Source organism: Eptesicus fuscus, chromosome 3, assembly GCF_027574615.1.
Source record: "Eptesicus fuscus isolate TK198812 chromosome 3, DD_ASM_mEF_20220401, whole genome shotgun sequence".
NCBI lineage: Eukaryota > Metazoa > Chordata > Mammalia > Chiroptera > Vespertilionidae > Eptesicus > Eptesicus fuscus.
Genome location: NC_072475.1, coordinates 8,863,306 through 8,880,977, shown reverse-complemented (window position 1 = coordinate 8,880,977; position 17,672 = coordinate 8,863,306). Strand labels below are relative to the sequence as shown.

General features: G+C 51.9%; 1 protein-coding gene and 1 pseudogene across 1 annotated transcript in view; both read right to left on the bottom strand.

The window, feature by feature from the left end:
• Window positions 1-17,672, bottom strand: part of ADARB1 (adenosine deaminase RNA specific B1) — a 105,800-nt gene that overhangs the window by 79,140 nt on the left and 8,988 nt on the right. The window lies entirely within an intron of this gene.
• LOC103289869 (uracil-DNA glycosylase-like) lies at window positions 15,009-17,331 on the bottom strand (annotated as a pseudogene).

Sequence of the window (17,672 nt, the reverse complement as noted above, 5' to 3'; positions counted from 1 at the left end):
GGGAGAGTAGTCAGAGGGAGGAGGCTGTGGCCCGGAGCACACAGGGGAGAGTAGTCAGAGGGAGGAGGCTGTGGCCCGGAGCACACAGGGGAGAGTAGTCAGAGGGAGGAGGCTGTGGCCTGGAGTACACAGAGTGGTCAGAGGGAGAAGGCTGTGGCCTGGAGCACACAGAGTAGTCAGAGGGAGGAGGCTGTGGCTTGGAGCACACAGGGAGAGTGGTCAGAGGGAGAAGGCTGTGGCTTGGAGCACACAGAGTAGTCAGAGGGAGGAGGCTGTGGCCTGGAGCACACAGAGGGAGAGTGGTCAGAGGGAGGAGGCTGTGGCCTGGAGCACACAGAGTGGTCAGAGGGAGGAGTCTGTGGCCTGAAGCACATAGAGGGAGAGTGGTCAGAGGGAGGAGGCTGTGGCCTGGAGCACAGAGAGGGAGAGTGGTCAGAGGGAGGAGGCTGTGGCCTGGAGCACACAGAGGGAGAGGGTCAGAGGGAGGAGGCTGTGGCCTGGAGCACACAGGGGAGAGTAGTTAGAGGGAGGAGGCTGTGGCCTGGAGTACACAGAGTGGTCAGAGGGAGAAGGCTGTGGCCTGGAGCATACAGAGTGGTCAGAGGGAGGAGGCTGTGGCCCGGAGCACACAGGGGAGAGTAGTCAGAGGGAGGAGGCTGTGGCCCGGAGCACACAGAGTGGTCAGAGGGAGGAGGCTGTGGCCTGGAGCACACAGAGTGGTCAGAGGGAGGAGGCTGTGGCCTGGAGCACACAGAGTAGTCAGAGGGAGGAGGCTGTGGCCTGGAGCACACAGAGTGGTCAGAGGGAGGAGGCTGTGGCCTGGAGCACACAGAGTAGTCAGAGGGAGGAGGCTGTGGCCTGGAGCACACAGAGTAGTCAGAGGGAGAAGGCTGTGGCTTGGAGCACACAGGGAGAGTGGTCAGAGGGAGAAGGCTGTGGCTTGGAGCACACAGAGTAGTCAGAGGGAGGAGGCTGTGGCCTGGAGCACACAGAGTAGTCAGAGGGAGAAGGCTGTGGCTTGGAGCACACAGGGAGAGTGGTCAGAGGGAGGAGGCTGTGGCCCGGAGCACACAGAGGGAGAGTGGTCAGAGGGAGGAGGCTGTGGCCTGAAGTACACAGAGGGGGAGTGGTCAGAGGGAGGAGGCTGTGGCCCGGAGCACACAGGGGAGAGTAGTCAGAGGGAGGAGGCTGTGGCTTGGAGTACACAGAGTGGTCAGAGGGAGAAGGCTGTGGCCTGGAGCATACAGAGTGGTCAGAGGGAGGAGGCTGTGGCTTGGAGCACACAGGGAGAGTGGTCAGAGGGAGGAGGCTGTGGCCCGGAGCACACAGAGGGAGAGTGGTCAGAGGGAGGAGGCTGTGGCCTGAAGTACACAGAGGGGGAGTGGTCAGAGGGAGGAGGCTGTGGCCCGGAGCACACAGGGGAGAGTAGTCAGAGGGAGGAGGCTGTGGCCTGGAGTACACAGAGTGGTCAGAGGGAGAAGGCTGTGGCCTGGAGCATACAGAGTGGTCAGAGGGAGGAGGCTGTGGCCCGGAGCACACAGGGGAGAGTAGTCAGAGGGAGGAGGCTGTGGCCCGGAGCACACAGGGAGAGTAGTCAGAGGGAAGAGGCTGTGGCCCGGAGCACACAGGGGAGAGTAGTCAGAGGGAGGAGGCTGTGGCCCGGAGCACAGGGGAGAGTAGTCAGAGGGAGGAGGCTGTGGCCCGGAGCACACAGGGGAGAGTAGTCAGAGGGAGGAGGCTGTGGCCCGGAGCACACAGGGGAGAGTAATCAGAGGGAGGAGGCTGTGGCCCGGAGCACACAGGGGAGAGTAGTCAGAGGGAGGAGGCTGTGGCCTGGAGTACACAGAGTGGTCAGAGGGAGAAGGCTGTGGCCTGGAGCACACAGAGTAGTCAGAGGGAGGAGGCTGTGGCTTGGAGCACACAGGGAGAGTGGTCAGAGGGAGAAGGCTGTGGCTTGGAGCACACAGAGTAGTCAGAGGGAGGAGGCTGTGGCCCGGAGCACACAGAGGGAGAGTGGTCAGAGGGAGAAGGCTGTGGCTTGGAGCACACAGAGTAGTCAGAGGGAGGAGGCTGTGGCCCGGAGCACAGGGGAGAGTAGTCAGAGGGAGGAGGCTGTGGCCCGGAGCACACAGGGGAGAGTAGTCAGAGGGAGGAGGCTGTGGTCCGGAGCACACAGGGGAGAGTAGTCAGAGGGAGGAGGCTGTGGCTTGGAGCACACAGGGGAGAGTAGTCAGAGGGAGGAGGCTGTGGCTTGGAGCACACAGGGGAGAGTAGTCAGAGGGAGGAGGCTGTGGCCCGGAGCACACAGAGTGGTCAGAGGGAGGAGGCTGTGGCCTGGAGCACAGAGAGGGAGAGTGGTCAGAGGGAGGAGGCTGTGGCCTGGAGCACACAGAGGGAGAGGGTCAGAGGGAGGAGGCTGTGGCCTGGAGCACACAGAGGGAGAGTGGTCAGAGGAAGGAGGCTGTGGCCCGAAGCACAAAGGGAAGAGTGGTCAGAGGGAGTTTGGAGACAGGTGACAGCCAGATCAAGCAGGGTGCTTGTGGCTTAGGAGTAAGTAACAGTTTTATTGCAGACACAGGTGAGCAAGCATAGGGATAAAATAATGACCTCTGGTGCTATATGGAGAGCGCTGAAAGCATGAAGATTCAGGACCCACTGTGAGGCTTCTGTGGAGGCCAACAGAAAGATGGTGTGCGCTGTGGGCCGCTGGGCAGCAGGGGAGACATGGAGAAACAGACACCCCAGGTGGAGGGTTAATGCGGATGCAGGCACAACCTCTGCTGGGGACTGGGTGTGACGGCGACAAGTCCAGGATGACTGCCAGGTTTCTAGCAAATGGGGGGTGTACTACCAGGAGAAAGGGTATGAAATTTAGTAAAATAAAGTGGTTGATTCCAGATATTCCATTTGGGGTGCACGTGAAACATCAGCCCGAGAGGGAGGTGCAACGTGCTACCTGGTAGACCTGGGCCCAGACTGCCATGGACCCTAGAGATGGAAAAGTAAGCAAGTGATCCCATCCTAATGCCTGCATTGTCACAGTCTGCACGTCCAAATCAGACCTGCAGCTTGTCCCTCCTGCCGCCAAGCTGGTTCCCCGCACATCATCTTCCATCCCGCTGCTCAGGCCACAGCCCAGGCCAACTGCGCAGCCCCAGCATCCAAAGTCTCCCCTGCTCTCACCCTTCACCTCCTGAGCCTCCTCCTGCCCTCACCCGTCACCTCCTGAGCCTCCTCCTACCCTCACCCTTCACCTCCTGAGCCTCCTCCTACCCTCACCCTTCACCTCCTGAGCCTCCCCCTTTACCTCCTGTACCTCCCCCTGCCCTCATCATTCACCTCCTGAAGTCTTGCTCCTCTGTGCCCTATGGAGAATCCAGCTCAGTTCCTTTTCCCTGCAGAGGGAGCACAGGCCACTGCTGGAGGGAGAGCAGGACCTGCCCAGCCAGCCTCCTGCTCTCCTCGTCCTTGTCTGGTCCGATCCACACACAGCGTCCATGCACTCAGATCTCTGTGCAGAGGGCCTTGTCCTGCTGAGGGCACCCTGCACTTGTCCCCAGCTGTGTTCACCACTAAGTGGGTAAGTCTGTCTTACTTGGGATAAAAGACTAGCAGGCCCACAAGGCCACAGACAGCCCCATTCTCTATTCTTATGTAAAACGGGCTGCACCTGCTCTCCCCTCGCCTCCCTGTGATATGTGGGATCTGAGATGGTAAGAAATGGCTGCTAATTAAAGACCCCAACACTGTTAAAACCTCCAGCAGTGCCGTACAGGACTGCTGCTGATGTGGCCTTGGGGGAGCCGACGCGGCCAGGCCACCACCACTTCGCCCTCCTCACACAGCCTGATGTTGAGGAGCGCAGACTCTGCCCGGACGCCCGGTGACCAGAGGTTGTGCTCGTCCAGCCAGTGAGACAGAAGCGCTTTCCCAGCAGAGACCCCGCCCCTTCGTGCTTCCTCTCCTTTCTCTGCAACATCAGGCTGGGGTCAGAGTAGCTGCCACCAGACCCCAGGGGCCGAGCACGGGGATGAATAGCAGAGTGGAGACGGAAGAGTCCAGAAACCACTGTCCTAGTCCCACACTGCCAACTTCTTGGTACAAGGAACCTAGGAGTTGAACGCCAGCCACACCAGTCAGGTTTTCTGCTACAAGTCAACCTGACTCAAGCACAGACAAAGAGAATGCCTGACACAGGTACTGCAGACAGGCCTCCTGCAGACCTGGAGCCGCCCCGGTGACCAGGACTGGCCCTGGCTTCCGAAAGCTCAGGTGCCAGGCAAGAGGGATGGCAACATGGGGCCATCGAAGTGCTCATTGACCAGGGGCATGGATGAGAATAACACAGGGAGGCAGGGAGAGACGGCCTCTCCGCAGAGGTGGCATCTGAACTCACGGCTGATTGATGAACACCTGGGGGTGACTGTCCCCCAGGGAGGACCAGCAGACACGGGGCCCTGGGGTGGGGGCGGGTTCACACAGAGCAGCAAACAGGGACAATGGAGGGAACAGGCCAGGGAGGAGCTGTGAACTTTCTCCTGAGGAAACTCACTTCCCGCCCTGTGCTGGGAAGTCACTGAAGGGGTCAAGCAGGGTTACCTGAGCCGACATGCCCTAGAAGGATGACTCAGTGACCACATGATGGCAGGACTGCCCGGGAGCAAGTCTGGACCCAGGAAAGCCAATACGGAGCCCTGTGGCTTACAGAGGGCTCTAGAGAGAAAAGCCGGGAGCGACGTGGGAGAAGAAGCTGGCAGGTCTCGCCAGACACTGGAGTGCGGATGAGACAGAGCATGAGAACGGCTGCGGCCATTCAGGAAGCAGGGCCGGGCCAGAGTGACGGGACAGGGGTCATGAATGCGGCTATAAGCTGGCAGGCACTGTACCCTGTCTGGAGCCGGGGCTGGAGGACAAGCCGGTGAGAAAGGCCTGGGCATCCAGAGCGGGACTGGAGTGTGGCCTGTGAGCTAAGAACAGGTGGGGCGGGGAGGAGGAGGAAAAGCAGGATGGCTCAGGCAGTTCTGTTAGACCTGCTGAGGGCCCGAGAAAGACAGGGACAGGACAGTGGCCACTGCCCTTGGCAAAGACAGGTCACTAGTGAGTCGGAAGAGCCATCTCAGAGAAACAGTGAGGCCAAACCCGACCAGAAAAGACGAGGAGGTCGAGATAGGGAGGACAGGCATGCAAGCTGGGAGAGCCCAGCATGAATGCCGATCGCCTTCTTGCAGACTGTCCCCAGCCCCCAAAGGGAGGCCTGGGCTCGGTCCTGGGTTCTCGTTTTACACTGTGTGGGTGCCTACCTGATACTTACATGTCTGCACCACCAGACACTTCCACAAGAGCAAGGCCCTGTCTCCTGCACTTGCACCCTCTCCCCACCCCGTCACAGAGCCTCACATGCGAGGAGCACTTGGGTGCTGTGTTTCCGTGCAGAGGGTGTGACCCACAGGGAACCGAACCAGTACCCACGCAGCAGTGAGTGGTGGTGCCAGAACGTCAGAAACACCTTTCCCACCAAATCCAACATTCCAAAGCATCCTGGGGGTTCACCAAAAACTTTCCAAAGTGGTAAGGAGTTCTGAATATAAAGGCAACTTCAGAGGACAAACTAGTTCCCAGCACTCGCCAGGCTCTGCGCTCAGTCCAGGCAGGACACGCAGCCTGACAGGAGCTGTGCACAGGGCCTTCAGACCCACGCCGAGGGGCCTGTGAGCATCTCCGGAGGGCTTCTGCACAAATAATCTCGCACATTTTATTTCTCAAAAGAGCCTCACTTCTTAAACATATAATCACCAGAAACCCATCTTCTGAGAGAGAACATTAAATATTACATCAAAATCTAGAACCAGCTCCTGAAATTCAGTGAATGAGAAGGTTACAACCATGTAGAGCCAAACAAACCAACAGGAGTCACGAGTTGAGAAGGCGACTAGCAAGTCACCAGTGAAAATGAGGTGCATGGAGGAGTCCTCTCATTCCACGTTATCAAACATTTCCTGAGCGGCCACTGCACTGCGGCTGTGCAGGGACACGAAACCCAACCCAAAGGTGCTTAACACGGCAGATTAGGGGTGTGCCCGGAGCTAGAGCCAGGAGGGCAGACTCATGAAGTCTGGACAGTCATGTAAAAATCAGGAGGCCTTGCCAGCAGCCTCCTCACCAGAGCTCCCCTGCCAGGGCCTCGTCACCCTGCCCAGATTCCTGGGGTCAAAGCAGGGCCATCCATACCCTATAGACACCTGCCCCAGGTGCAGGACGCTGAGGCCAGGCCAAGAGATGGGTGGGTTCTCTAGGACACAGCTGTGTGTGTGCAAGGCAGACTTCAGCCTCAGGTTGTGAACACCCAGAACCATCACACAGGGCACAGGAGCTCACTCCCAAACCGCAGAAGAGTGCAAGAAGTGGCAGGAAAATGCCACTGAATCAGAGAACCACAGCACACGGCTCCGAGGGCGCAGCACCAGGATGCCCGCTTCTCTCTTCCCATCACCAGGGATGTCGGTGGGCACCTCTAGAAATCTGTCAACAGGAGTGCTAAGCCGACCTGGAACAGCCACCGCTGGTGCCCGGGCCTAGAGTGGGGAGGGACAGCTGCCTGGAACATGCCAGAGAGCCAGGGGAGCACAGCCCCCAGGTGGCACTTCAGCCCCTGAATCGCGTGAAGGCGAGTGTGGCCCTGCAGCGGGGCAGTGCTGTGCTGCTTCCTTCCTCCCGAGATGTGCTTATCTCAAAGCCTTGATTTCCTGGTTTTCACTGTGTCTATTGTGTAAATAGTGTGTGTGTGTGTGTGTGTGTGAGAGAGAGAGAGAGAGAGAGAGAGAGAGAGAGAGAGAGAGAGATCCGAGACTATTCAAAAGGGTTCCAACAGCCTAGTAATCGCCCTGTTGGCCCCTGAGAAAAGGACCAAGATTTCCCTGGCTTTTGAAAACTAGACGTGGTGCTAGCTTTGACGTGGCTTTGACATGGCTTTGACATCCTGAGGACCTAGGACCTACCTTCAAGAAAAAAAAGTAAAATATACACACGTGTGATGATGAATTATGCCTATTTACAGGATTGGGAGGCTCTACTTATTAAAACAAGTTTTAAGTAATGATTCAGAAAAAGGGTTAGATTTACGCTACTACGAGCGTCACTGGTTTCCTCCACCTCATCCGCTCTGTGTTTTGGTAACAATCCCTAATTTGCTCATTACCTTCATAGTCACAGAAAGATGCTTTGCCTTTTCCTCTTCTGTGATACTATTAGCATCAGTCTGACTTACACATTTAACGCAGATAAATAAGATGGGTCTGTTTTCTAAAAGCCAACAGGAGCACAACAATGGAAAATGACTCTGATGAGGGCTCCTGAATTCTGATTCCAAGATGTAAAGGTAATGTACAAGAATTCAACCCTCAGATTAATACCCGATCCCCTTAATTACTACTTTCAAAGGTTAAGTTTTAAAAAAAGATAATGTTTATTGCCATTAACATTTTTCCCCTCTATCAGCCAGTTGCATTGTGGTGAGAGAGCAAGGATGACCAGCTCAGGCATTCATCCAGGAGAGAAAAGACGTTGTCTGATAAACAAAAGGCCTTAGAAGAAGCATGTCAAACTCGCAGCCCACAGGCCGCAAGTCTGACCTGCTTGCCTTAGAAGGTTCCCTTCTCAACAGACCCAGCTGGTAAAAAGGAGTCGTGCAGGGTCAGAGGGAGGAAAGGGAGTGTGTTGTTGGCTCTGGACCTCGGCTAGGGGCCAGGGCACACCTTCTGGACCGACAGCCCGGCAGCAGAGTGACCCGTCCTTCCCCAGAAGGCTCTTCTTGGCAAATGGTTTGTTTGGGGGCCAGGAGCCAAGGCCCACCCAGACTGCCTTTCACACTCCATTCTTCCATGTCCTCCTCAAGGAATGAGGAAAGTTGACCTCTATGGTCTTTTAAATTACCTGAATAAATTAGAACTATTTTCTCTTATTAAAATGAAATACTGACTTGTAAATTAAAGACACTGATTTTGCAAAGGATTTAAAAAGCAGAAACCAAATCCGTCAGGCAGAAAGACGAGCAGATGGATTTCTGAGGCCCACTGGCCTGCATCCACATTTCCCAGCCTCCCCACCATGACACTAAACTGGGTGGTGTCCTTCAGCTCTTTCTCCCCCAGGGAGACCCGCCACGCTCCCTGGACTGGGGCCCACAGGAGAATGGGGACCTGAGTCCCGATGTCCTCCACCTGCTTCCAAAGCACAGAGCAAACACGGAACTATGCTGTTCAGGGCTCGGGGACCAGGCTCCCATCCCTCGGAGCCACCGAGCTGCCGGAAGGCACAGCCCCACGGATCCTCATGCCCTCCAGAGCCAGAGACCACGCTGAGGAGAACAAGCTGCCGACATCCGGAGCTGCCACGGAAGACCACAGGCTCACCGCAGCCCCTCCTTAGGTGACAGTCCACACGCCAGAAAGAGTGTCACCTCACTACACGTTTCCAATCGCTCCACTGTCACACCCCTTTGAAAACATTAACCTTTCCTAAGGTAAAAATCACCAGATTCAATTCCTTTGTCATTTCATTGTGAAAATTTAGTCAAAGCAGAAATCCTATATACTAGTAATAAAAAGCTAATATGCTAATTAGACTGAAGAGCAGAATGACCGTCTGGACGACCTTTCGGACGAAGCCAGGGCTGCAAGGGGCGAGGCAGCCGGGGCTCTGAGGGCCGAGCCCCTTGCATGAATTTCATGTATCGGGCCTCTAGTCTATATATATAAAAGCCTAAGCGACCAGTCGGCTGTTTGACCAGTAGCTATGACGCGCACTGACCACCAGGGGGCAGACGCTCAACACACGGGCATGGAAAGATGGAACAGACTGATGAATCTCAGAGGGAAGGGGGGAGGGAGAAGGGCGGGAAGAGATTAACCAAAAATCTTATATGCATACTAGAGGCCTGGTGCACAGATTCAAGCACTGGTGGGGTCCCTCAGCCTGGCCTGCAGGGATTGGGCTGAAACCAGCTCTCCAACATCCCCCGAGGGGTCCCGGATTGCGGGAGGGCACAGGCGAGGCCGAGGGACCCATTTGTGCACCAGGCCTCTAGTAATTATATAATTAGTTAAGCTAAACATTAGTTAGTATGGAAGCAGAAAATTTCAGAATGAAGCAGTGGGAGAAACTGGATTGATTTCAGCTTGATTTAAGAGAATCCCAGGGGCAAAGACAAGTGGATGTCTGAGGAGAAAATTGGCAAGGACAGTCAAACTGGGAAAGCACACAACTTAAAGATATACCAGAACCTGCCCGGCCAGCATGGCTCAGTGGTTGAGTGTAGACCTATGAACTAGGAGGTGTGGGTTTGATTCCCAGTCAGGGCACATGCCCGGGTTGTGGGCTCAATCCCCAGTGGGGGGCATGCAGAAGGCAGCCAATCAATGAGTCTCTCTCTTCATTGATGTTTCTATCTCCCTCTCCCTCTTCCTTCCTCTCTGAAATCAATAATATATATACATATTTAAAAAATAATAATAATAATAAAGATACACCAGAACCTGTGCTCCATGAGGAAAAGGGCTATTTTATCCACTGCTCTACATAGAGCTACAAAGTGCCCGACACACAGTAGGTGCTCAAAAAATATTTGTCAAATGACTGCATAAACAATGAATGAGAAACGGTTTAATTTACATTAGGAAGACAAAAAGCTTCATGAATATAAGATGCTAGCAACCCCTCAGATTTAAGGATTTACTATCACAGAACCTGCCTCATTTTTCTGCACTTACTGTGGGTCATGCACCCATGGGTCAGACGCCCAATTGGTCACTAAAAATCACTCCGAGCCCTATATTGACTATCCATAAGTGAAGCAGCGGAGGCAGTTCTTAGGGGAAAATGAACAGCTGTCACTGCACCGAGTACAAAACAAGAATGAGTTGAAAATAAATAAACTAGGTGTTCGAGCCAGAAGCTGGTGGTAACCCTGGGGCGACTGAGAAGCAGCAGTAAACTCTACCAAATGGTTAGAAGAGAAGTGGAAATCACTTCTCAACATGGGGCTGAGCCGGGACGGCACGATGAAGCCTCCGGGTGGACATGGGAGATGGTGACACACGTGCACAGACATGGAAGTCACCAGGCTGCACACCAGAGTCCGGTGGCAGCTGGTACCAGCTCAGGAGCAAGGACTGTTACACTTTCGGGAGTTTTGTGAAGCAGCTGTCATGTCAGCTCATTGGCAGCTGAAAATAGGCAAGGGTGAGAATATTTCTGCCATGAAAATTGACAAATGCTGCAAATCAGGGCTTTTACACCTCCACCCCCGAGAAAGCCAGTGTTACTCATGCACCAGCCATACCACTGCGGACACCTCGCAGTATGCAAACTACGTCTCAGGAAAGAAAAGGGTGGGACTGAGGGGGAAGAGGAGGGACTCGTTTTTCAAAAGAAGGTATTAAAATAAATAACACACTTAATGTTCAGTGTGTTAAAAGTATAGCAAAGTTTTTCCTGAGAATGAAAAAATGTTTACCATCAGGAAATCCAAGGAAATGTACTATATTAACAGATTGCAGGGGGGAAAAACACAGGATCACCTCTACAGATTGCATGTAGAAAAAGCAACAGTAAAATTCGACTGCTATTCATAATAAAGTTTATTTTAAAATTCTCAGCAAACTGGGGAGGTAAGTTGCTTAACTAGACAAAGGGTGTGTTTAATCAACTATGGTAACTATCACACTTGGTGAGGAAACTTCAGAGGCATTTGTGTTAAAGTTAGAACAAGGAAAGCACTGCTCATCACGGCTACTGTTTAAACACTGCATTCAGCCAGGGTATCAGACACTCTAGAGTCAGGGGAAAAGCACAAGGATTAGAAAGGAAGAGGCATTGTTTGCACAATTTGATCTTCTACCTGAAAACATGAGACATAACTGACATACAAAGTCAACAGCTTTCCTACAGAGCAATGATAAGCAATTAGAATGTAACTGAAGAAAGAATTTAGTGTATGATAAAAGTGGCATTTCTGACCACTGGGCAATGATTAGGGCAACTGGATAGCCAATGGAAAAAATATATGATCCTGACCTCAAGCTGTATGAAAACAGATTCCACATGGACCTAAATGTGGAAAACAGAATATGAAACTGCTGGAAGAAATTAAAGAATGACCCTTGAGGTAGGGAAATGTTCTTAGACGGTATGCAAACACAAAGTCGTAAAGGAAAAGACTGATTATTTTAAATAAATAAAAAAATTAAAAATTTCTCTTTGAAAAAAAATAACATTAAAGGACCAAGGACAACCTAGGACACTCCCGGCAGCCATGCCAGAGACCCCCACTCTGGAGCTTCTTGCTCACTGTGCCCCTCCCCAGGGGAACCACACATTCTTGGCCTCGGTGAAGGCGCCCCTCCCCACACAGGTGCGGGCGGGAAGCACTCTCCCAAAGGCTCCACACTGGGGCTCCAGGTAGCCAGGATTCCAGCACAAACACAGGGAAGGACTCTCCCTGAGGACAACTGGGGATCCTCCCTCAGCCTGACGAGGAGACCGAGGCCGTGGCCCCGTCCTGGCCGGGTTCCACAGGTACCACGCCATGCTGTTGTGTGCTTTCCTTTATCAACATTTTGTTTTTAAAAGTTAGACTCATAAAAAGTGGAACATAGAACCGAGTTCCCATTGCCCTTCACCAAGCTTCTCCTAGTGCCCACGTCTCTCAGAATCACCGACCGGTTCCCAAAATGAGAAAAGGAGCCCCTGGTACAACAGTGTCAGCTCAAGTGCAGACCACAGTCGAATGCACCAGTTTCCCTGGACTGTCCCTTGTGTTCCAGGACCCCACCCAGAATGCACGCTGCATTTCGAGGCCATGTGTCCTTGGGTTCCTCCTCCGTCCCTGCCTGTCTGGGTGCTTGGAGACCACTGGCCAGATGTTTCTCAGGACGTCCTCTCCTAGAGTCTGGCAGCTTTTTCCTGAGATGACATGGTGGTAGTGAATCTATGACAAGAATACCAGGAAGAGGACGTGCCATGTGCTAGCAGGGAGCAAAGGACCTGTCTTATCACAGGTGTTGTTAACCTGAGTCACCTGGGGGAGGTAGTGTCTGCTGGCTTTATCCACTCTACAGTTACTATTTTTCCCCTTTTAATAAATAAATAACTTGGGAAGAGATACTTCGAGACTAGGCAAATATCCTGTTTCTCCTCAAACTTGCACCTGGTATCTTAGCATTGGTCCCTAGGTCTCTCGCCTGAAGTGACTTGACTGTGGTGTCAGCTGATGGTGATTTTCTGTTTCCTCAATCTTTCTACCGATTAACTGACATTCTTCTGTCAGGAAGAGCTATCCCTTCTCCCCCACTTACTTACTGATTTATCCAATTATTTACTTACTAGAGGCCCAGTGCACTAATTCATGCATGGGTGGGGTCCGACTGGCCCCGATTGACCCTGTTCAGGCTGGGCTGGCCAGGAGGTTGGCTGGCCGGCCCCGACCCCTGATTAAGGTGGGGGGACTTGGGGGGAGGGGTCACAGGCAGTTGGCCCGCCCGCCCCACTCCCTGGTCGAACTCCCAGTAGAACTCCTGGTCGAGGGGACAATTTGCATATTAGCCTTTTATTATATAGGATACCAGGACTGACCCGTGCTACAACAAGGGCATGCCCAAAACACACGAAGTGAAAGGAGCCTTGCACAAAAGACTGCACGTGGCCTAGTTCCACTTATATGAAATGCCTAGAAAAGGCAAACATATAGAGACAGAGCAGACTGGTGGTTGCCTATGGCTGCAGTGGGAATGCGCGCTAAGCACAAACAAGCACATGAGCATTTGGGGGTGATGGGAAGGTTTAAAGGCTAGACTGTGGTAATGGTTACACAACTTAGAAATTCATGAAAATGTCTGAATCATCCACTTACGGGGGGGGGGGGGGGGGTCCCATGGTAGCAGTTTAAAACACAAGAAACAAAACCTCCTTACAGTACCATTCCCACCTTGTTTCTGCCTACATCTTCCCAAGCACTCAGAAGATGGACACCCAGACCATAACTGATCGTATGCACAATCTGTAGTGTTTCTTTCCGACACTCAGTAAGACTGGGAAATCATGCAGCTGGGTTCTTCTATGTGACTGCACACAGGGCAGTGTGGTGTGTCACCCAGCACTGCCCTTTCCTGGTGCCCCCCACAGCGTTGCTCTGTCCCAGGAACTCTGTGCACCTTTCCCAGGTTACATCATGGCTCGAAGTCTTGGTGAACTTAAAGGAAAGCCTCCCTTTCCTACAGCAAGGGCTAGCAATGAGAACACTTCCATTCATCAAGCACCTCCTTCCTGCCTGTGCCCTGCCTGCCCAGAAAAAGTGAGAATTTAAGGGTAGCTGGGCAGGACGAGGGGCATGGGACACGATGCTTTGTGCTCTGAAATATCCGGTAGGTTTACACAGTGCCTGCCTCTTCTATGGAAATACTATCAATACCCTCATAGCTTCATTAGAGGCATAAAATTAAAGATTAGAAAGCTCCGCTGTGAAATCATCAAATATGCCACTCACTCATGTGCACGTGGGCGGAAGCCACCTACTCGTGACACCAAAATATACGAAGAGAGAAAACCCCAGAGTAGGAGTCAGAGGCGCAGGCCTAACCCTGCTCCACGTTTGGCTCTCACAGTGAAGAGGACACGGCTCACAGTCCTCACACAGAAGTTCTCATCGTACCAGCGGAGACATGAGGGAAGTGACTTTGTCCCTAGGGTTCAGTGACGACCTGGGCTATCGCAGCTCTGAAGTCCTCAGATTCCATCCTACAAATTCCACTTCCTCCTGGATTAAGATGTTCAGACTCAACCCCCAAACCCGCTTCTACCTACAGCAAATAATTCATTGTTTACTGCACATGCCACTACTTTCCGGGAACTGTTAATTATTACATGAGACTTTTTAAACATTTAGATAGCTTTTTTTTTTAAACTCCAACAACCTTTTATTACCAAACTCTAGCAGGTTTAACTTTGAGACCAACTAAGAGCAATACAGCATCTCTAACAGGACCTAGGATGGAGGTACAGACCTAATAAACATGGTCTCTTAAACAAAGGATTAATAAAGTATAAAACATCAACTTATGAATTTTTTTAAAAAGAGTGAAATTCTCCAGTGTTGCAGGAAAAGGTATCCCGAAGTAATTTCAGTCAAGAAAAAACAGCATTTGACACTATGCTGCCTTGAAAATCCAGTCCAGGACACACCTGAGAGAATAGCATTTCCTCTCCTAAAAAAAAATAAAACATAAATCCCCCTTTCCCCTCCTTTCTGTTCAACTTCCACTGCTTATTGCTAGAAACACCCAGAGAACAGTATAACAAGACCCAGCCCAGTTCTCTTGGCATCTGCCAGTCTGAAGAGTCACAGCAAGGATTGTTCCTTAGGAATTTTCACCTCTGCTACTCTCAGGAAATTGAACCTTAATTTCTGGGAAATGGCAAAAAAAAGGTCCCATTTCCTTCAAGGAAGGGCTTGAGAGCTCTGTAAAGGGTCAAAGGGCAGTGGACCTGGCCCAGACTGAAACACCAGGATGTGCAAAGGGGGCCTTTCTATATAAAAACACCCAACACCTTAGAAACTAAAGTTTAACCTACAGGTAAAAACAAGCAGAGTAGCAGCTGACTTATATACCAAAGAGGTGCTTATCTCCCCATCTTTAACCATAAAGGAAACAGAGGGGAGGAGAGTCTAGAGAATTTGACCTCCTCTTCCTTCCAAAAACTTTGACGCATATTCTAGGCCAGAGCCAAGTGGCAAAGACAGACATGTGGTCACAGGGTACAGTCTCTGCTGGACAAAGCTGCCACTCCTGGGCAGCCTGGCGCATGGCCACTTCACCAAGACTTCCTCCCTGGTATGCACAGTGCTTAAGAATCACTAAGGAAATTACGTTTTCAGTTCAACTTCGTCACTGACAAATACTTCAATAGCAGCCGCTAGGAACCGCCCGGAGGACCTCCCCTCTCACCCCAGTTCAAGGTCACAGATCCTTCTAGTTGATGGGCTTCTTGCCAGACTTTTTCATAAGCTCGTTGGTTTTAGAGAAATATATGCATCCAAAGAACCCTCTGTACACCGACAATGGGGAGGGATGGGTGGTCTGCAGCACCTGGTGGCGATTCCTATCAATGGCACTGCCCTTCCTCTGAGCATAAGAGCCCCAGAGCAAGAAGACAAGGTCACTTGAGTTCTGATTTAGCCAGGATGCAACTGTATCAATAAACTGCTCCCAATCTTTCTCCTTTGAGAATTGGCCTGATGTGCCCGGACAGTGAGGACAATGTTGAGTAGAACACCTTGCTTGGCCCACCCAGATACATCTCCCTGACCAGGATGAACAAAACCATCGATGTCTGTAGACAGCTCTTTAAAAATGCTTTCCAAACTGGGCGGATGTGGAACAGGTCTTTGAACACTAAAGCAGAGCCCATGAGCTTGATTTGGTCCATGATACGGATCCTGTCCCAGAATGACAACCTTCTCTTGTGTTGCACATTTGGATCCATGTGGAGGCTTGGTGTAGGGGTGGATAAACAGTGTAATGCCTTCTTTCTTATGCAACAAATCCCATTTGCTTTATAAAATATCGTTTTCTGAATTCTCCACCAAGGTGCTTCTTCCAACTCTCACCGAAACTCACTGGCAGGTTGCGAGCCGAGTCTACGCAGGGCCGCGGTCTTGTTCTTCTGGACGTGGACCAACTGCTCGGGGCTCAGTGGCAATGACGGTGGAGTACCCGGCTCCTCCTGCTCCAACCAGGCCTTCTTGACAGGGCTGACCTGCAAGTGGTCCCCGCAGAGACCGGTCAAAAGCCACGGCTGACCTCTCCCAGGTGCCCGCAGGTTCCACCCACAACCCAAAGGCCCATTGCAGAGGATGCCATTCGTGGGTTTCAGCCCCACCTGGAAGGTTGGTGCAAAACCAGACTCCGGGAACCCAGACCTTAGCCCAGACCCGCACTAGCAGGCCGATGCCCCACATTTCACGTTTGGTACTAATACGGGCTGAGAGAAGTGGTTGGCTGGAAGGGAAGCCCTGCCACCAGGTGCCCTGCCCCACCAGGCCTACCTTAGGTAACTTTTTAATGAAATAAAGTTTTAATATAGTAAGAAAGGAAAGATAATCCTCTAAAGTAGCCCGCAAAGAACACTGTATTATAATAGGCATGCTGTGAAATCTAATGCCAATGACTGACTCAAGAATAATAAGTCTGACTGTTACTTGGGGCAGATTCCTATTCCAAAAAGGAATCAAATTCAAGTGGTCAAGACAAATAAATATGCATTTTATGTGATTAATTTCATTCCTATCTAGCTAGAGTGGATATAAACAGTCACTTCATTGCAATTTAAGCTGTGGCCCGAGCCCATCTCTCAAAACTACTTCCTGTATTTAGATTTAACGTCGGCTGTTTGTGCTCAGGCCTGAACCAGGTGAAGCGTCTGAATGAAGTCTGTTTTCCATCATCTTCCCATCGGTAGCCCTTGAACCCCCTCCTCTGCTTGGGGACATCCCCTTGGCTGGGTCCCCCTTCCTAAGGCAGAGGCCAGACATGGAATCCCTGTCCTCTCTCAGCCAGGGCCCACGTAAGGCACACACGAGACCTCGCCTCGAAAGAGAAACCTGAGAAAGCAGGTACCTGGCAGAACCATTCCTGAAAAGGGAGGAAACAGAGATGACGGAGACCTGGGTGCCGCGAGGAGACAGTAGGCAGGGGACTCACGTGCAGCACCAGCTCCGGGCATGTGATTCACAGGAAAAGGGCTATTGTGACTGGCTCTCGGCCCCACAGACATGATGAGACACTTCCTGACATCCTTGGTAAGTTCCTGTCCTTACAGAAATCAACTCCCCCTAAGTGCGCTGACACTCGGAGAGGGAGAGAACTTGGGCGCACTGTGACTAACCAAGAAAACCCAGAAGGAACCGGATGTACGTGCACTGCCCGGAAGTGAAGGCACAGAATACAATGCAACTTTCAAACTTATTCTCCAAACACCTGTTTCTAACTCTACAATGTTGGGAGAGGGGCTAATTCAATGTCACCTACCACTGAATTATCGTTAGTTATGATATGCTCTAGATTGACAAACTGAACACAATCCTTGCTTCATTTAATTCACGACAACTAACAGTCTAGTTCCTAAGCCTGAGGAAAACACAGAAGGATCACCTGGACTCTGGAGTCTCGCCATTTCTCACAGAGTCAGACCCATCACTCCACCCCCCACCCAGATCCTGCCCGCTGGCCCACCTTCCTCGGTCCTGCACCTCACCTCTTCCAGCAGAGCGACCGGGTCCATAGGGAGGGGGCAGGATGCTTGGTGCCAAGTGCTGGCCTCTCGTGGATCTTAAGCAGCCATGAAGTGACATGGCATCACTGTATTTAGCGCAGGACTGCACACAGGTGCTATTTCTTGACCAACCAACTGCATGGCCATTAAAACACGTAGAATGTACTGTTTTGCTCCTATAAATAGCAGTCTTCTAGAAATGGAAGGAAGCTTGGAAACCATCAAGTTAACACTCAGGGAACCTGCGGCAGAGCCGGGAAGCGAGGTCAGGGCAGGGCTGAGATTAAATCCCCGGGTTCCTAAACCCAGGGAAATGCTTCTGATTGCTCCTCTACCACACAGCTTATAAA